At 34.7% G+C, this 4,968-nt stretch overlaps 1 non-coding gene across 1 annotated transcript; it reads right to left on the reverse strand.

The window, feature by feature from the left end:
• Positions 1-203: 203 nt before the first annotated feature.
• Positions 204-310, reverse strand: LOC124889126. Its single transcript, XR_007047742.1, has one exon. It is a non-coding gene; the product is annotated as a small nucleolar RNA R71 (small nucleolar RNA).
• Between the last annotated feature and the right edge of the window lie 4,658 nt (positions 311-4,968).

Raw genomic sequence — 4,968 nt, forward strand, 5'->3', positions numbered from 1 at the left:
CACCTATGAAAATTTCTAGAGATCAATGACTCATTCATCTAGATGGATGTGTCAACTGATTATGTAAGCTTGACACTATTCCCCTTTACATTGTTGGGAGAAGAAAAAAATAGTTGAACACTGAGCCAACAAATTCAATCACAGCCTCGGATGACTTATCCCAGAAATTCCTCATCCGATTCTTTCCATCTAGCAAGACTGCAAGATTGTGTAGTAAGATTGCATGCTTCAAACAAAATCTAGATGATAATTTATATCATGCTTGGGAGCAATTTAAAGATCTTCTTCGGGATTGTCCACACCATCAACAGTCACTTGACCATAACCCAAAAATTTTGCTATATTAAGCTGCAGATGGTCAAGCTTTGGAGCTAACTTATGATGAGTTATATACATTGTTGAACCGAATTGCACAAGCAAAATCGTGAGTGACATTCAGACTCAAGAAATGCCATAAAGAAGATTGCAGGTGTATTAGAGGTAGACAAATTTACTGCTATCTATACCTAGATTTCTACACTGCAAAATTAGATATTCAATATAAAGTTGGGGGTTACACAATATGCAACCATAGTTAATGCAATTAAAAAGACTACAGGTTAGTGTGAGGTTTGTGGTAAAAATGGGTATTCAACGGCTATTTGTGATGCAAATCATGAGTCCTTGATGATTATGGGCAATGCTCAAAGGTAGAATTACGGGAATGCCTATAATTCAAAGTGGCAGACTCATCTACCAAATTAATAATGGAACACCTAACAATAGCAGTTTTAGCAGCATCAAATTCAGAATAATCAGGCCACAACTCAGACTAGCAATGTGGAAGAGATTCTGAAGCAAATCATGGATACTCAAGCATAATTGGTAGCAAATATAAAGAGACAACAAGCAGATACAAGGAGTTTAGAGTTACAAATAGGTCAGATTGTGCAGGCACATAATACCAGGCCTCAAGATAGTTTTTAAAGTGATATTGAAAATACTAAACAAGTAATGGAAATCACTTTGAGGAGTGGTAAGAAACTGAATAAAGAACCTCCAATAAAAATTAAGGAGGTAGATGTAGAGTTGACTCACTAACCAGTAGATGACAAAGCTGCTAAAAATTCAAGGAAGTCTTAGTACTTAAAAATGAAAGTTTCTAAGTAGATGAAGGGCATACTACAATTACCTTTCCCATAGAGATGTATAAAAAAGAAAGAGGATTTATGCTTCAAGAAGTTCTTTAACATATTTAGAGAGATGCATATTAACTTACCTCTTTTAGATATTTTGCAGGGAATGCCTAAGTATGCTAAGTACTTGAAGGATGTGGTCTCTAGTAAAATTAAGTTGTAGGATGAAGAGGTGGTAGCACTCAGTGAGGAGTGTAGTTTTATAGTGATACAGATGATGCCCAAAAATCTCAAGGACTATGGGAAGTTCACTCTCCCCATTCAAAGTAGGAATAGTGAGGTGGTGCACACACTTAGTGAATTAGGGGAAAGCATAAATTTGATGCCCTTTTTTTTTAACACTTTGGGCTTGGGGATGCCAAGATCGAACTCTGGGCTACCTCAACTGGTAAATGGGACCATAACCCATCATGAAGGAGTTAGAGGAGGTTCTCATCAAGGTTGGTAAGTTTATTATTCCTACTGACTTTATTTTTTTTTGAAATTTAGGCAGATAAAAGAGTACCAGTCATCTTGGGATGTCCATTCTTGAAGATGGGAGAAGCTTTGATAGATGTGAGAGAGGGCACACTCATAATGAGGCTGGATGATGAAGAGGCTATTTTTAAGGTGTACAAATGACTCAACACAATATCCCACTACCAAAATTTGTGTATGATTATGGTGATGGAAGGGGATAAGTGTGGGCTCGTGGAGTTTATTCTGTAAAAGACCTCCTTGGACTTCCTTACCGAGCAAACCAAGCTTCCAATACCACAAACTAACATGATACAAATTGATGATCCTAAAAAGGATAAAGGTGAGAGAGTTGTTGAGCTTGATAAGTCCCACTCAAGAGGTCAGAAACGAATAAGAAAATGACGTCCTAGTGTGAGAAAGAGGATAAAGGAATATGGATAAGTCATAAATTAGGTCGTACCGCGACAATAAATTAGGCGTTTCTTGGGAGGAAACCCAAGTTAAAGTAGGTTTTATTTTTAGTATTTTAAGTTTTTACTTCACATAGTTTTTTTGTTGGTTGAGTCACAGGTTGATGGGAAGTCGGAGTACCAACAAACTTGTGCTAAGGAGCATGGAAAAGACAAAATGTGGGGTCCCCGAACCCCCTTGATGTATAAAAGATACTACTATCTATGTCTAGAGGCCATAGGAAGTATTTCTGTCTCTACTTGTAAATTATACTTTGGGGACAACGTAGATTATTAAATGTGTGGTAGGGAAATTCCAAATTTTTGGAGTAGTTTTAATTTTTTTGTGTAAGATGTCCTTATTGGTACTATAGTTGATTACATGATGCATGTGTTATTATTTTAAAGAGTATGTTGATTGTGTGAATTATTACTTTTGAGACTCTTAGGGTTATGATTATGACTCTTGTACTTGTTGACTTAATGTTGAACTCATGTGACTTTTTAGTTGAAAGTCTATGATGATCCTACTTGAGTTGAGCATGTTCCATGTGTGTGTGAGGTGTTGTATATTCCTTGTTGCATGTGATGTCTAGAACTTTCTTGGTGTATGTTCAAAGAGAAATAAAGAGTGTGAGTTTAGTAGATAATATAGGCATTTCTTTGATAGCCTTGTTTCATACCATCTTTTATGTACAATTATGCATAATCCTAGTTATCCTTATTGAGCCTTTAACTTATTTTTTTAGCACCCTTATAAGTAGCCTAAATTCCCTTCTTTGATTAACCATAATTTGATTTAAATCTCCTAAGCGCCTTAGTTAAATGTAATTAAGTTAAGGAGTTGGAAACTCAAGAAGGAAAAGGTGAAATTGAAGCCCCTAAGTAATGGTTATTAGCATTCAAAAATTTGAGGTGTTGTTGTTGGGAGTGGAAAAAAAAAATCTGCACTAAAAAATTGAATCATGAATTAATATGCAATACTTCCACCTTATTTTATGTGAATGCGCTTAATGAGATAGGGTAAAACTATGTATGTGTAAAGAGTTTAGAGGTGAGAGTTGGTTGTTAAAGATTGATCTTAACTGTATAATGTGCTGTATTAAAGCGATTAGGGAAGATAGTCTCTATTACTGGCCAAAATAGTTCCTACCCATCTATTTGCCTGTATTTCAACCCATAAAGGCCTGCTTGATCCTAATCTTAACATTCTGATATCACTGGAGCACTACGCAAATGCAAAGCATATGGTTCATCATTCAGAACTTGTGAGTTCTTCATGAGAGTGAGTGCAATTTAATTCTTGTACTCATTGTTTATAAATGGCATTATTGTGAGTTATTATGGGTCACTCTCTAATTGTAAGGGCACATGTTTGATGATAGTTGGTTGATTTATATGATGTCTTTGATTGAATAATATGTGTGATTTTACCAACTATGTGAGTAAATTTTTAGGCTTGGACATTTTGGAGTAGTGTTCTTGAACTTTCAATTGTGTACATACCATTGTTGATGTAGAAACTTGCATTCTATGTCATCAGTGTAGTGCTAGTGTGATTTCCTTGCTAGTATTAGAAGTGTGGATTCATCTCAGCTTATGATTCTTACAGTAAAGATTTTTTCGAGGACGAATAAGGCTTTAATTTTGGGGTGATGATCTGAGGTGTATTTATGCACTTTAGTGTTTTATCATAGCTTATTTAGCCTTGTTTTGAGAGAAATTCCTATGTCTTATGTGTTAATTATGATATAAACAAGCATTTAAGTTTTTAAGTATGTTATTACAATGTCTAAAGGTGTTTTCAAATAAGTTTGGGTTCAAATTGATCTTTGCGAGTCTAGACGAGAATACTAGTTTTACTATCTTGAGCTAGGTGATGTTCTAGTCTATCGCAATGGATTATAATGTGTTGAATAAGTTACTAATGGTTTTATTATGTAATTATGCATAGAAAAAAATTATTTATAGTGTTTAAATTACAATTGAATCAAGCCAATATTCAAAACCAAGTTAAAGATAAAAAGGGGCAAATCTAGTTTTCTTAGCTTAAGTTTCTAGTTCGTCCTCATGGATGTTGTGTTGTTTTGATCTCTAATTGTAGTTTTTCATTATATAGGATTCTTTTTAAGTTTATTATTATTATATATGAAGGATATAAACACTTCAAATCAATTGAAAACAACTGAAAAAGGTTGGGAATGGATCAACGAAAGCACAATACACAATTTGACGTGAATTGGACACCTTGGATGTCAAGGGGGCATCACGGTCTCAAATCAACGACAAATGGAATGTTCCACACATGTTTGGATTAATAAGGGACTCCAAAAATTGGTTCTCTATGATAAGGGTGCGTCACATAGTTAGACACGACAAATTATCCCCACGATGCCGCCTAGTACAAAAATGCGGCAGTTTTGTCCTCCTATAAATAGGACACTTATACTTGACATTTGAAACCTTGAACGACTTTGAAACTTGGAGAGGGGATGGAAAAAACTAAATTAGGGTTTTTGTCTCTTTACTTTATATTCCTAATAGATTTTATCATGTATTCATATATCTTGGTTGCAGTTATGTCTATTAGCGGCTAAAATCCCTCTTTCCAAGGTCAAAGCCAAGAGCATGATTACCATTTCTTAGAATTGAATTGGGTTTGTTTATTTATAATATTTAATTGTTTATTTACCCTTGATATCATTATCGTAAGGATTCATGACCCTTGGGATATACTTATGTCATCTTTGAGAACTGGGGATGGGGAATAAGATGATAAAACATAGGAGTAAGTAGAGTAAGTTCTTATTCCTTTACAAAATAAGGAAATTGAATTAGCATCTAGGATAGAGATATAACTAGAATCCTTGCTTGGTTCACTTTGG

The sequence above is a fragment of the Capsicum annuum genome, chromosome 11 (genome assembly GCF_002878395.1).
Source record: "Capsicum annuum cultivar UCD-10X-F1 chromosome 11, UCD10Xv1.1, whole genome shotgun sequence".
NCBI lineage: Eukaryota > Viridiplantae > Streptophyta > Magnoliopsida > Solanales > Solanaceae > Capsicum > Capsicum annuum.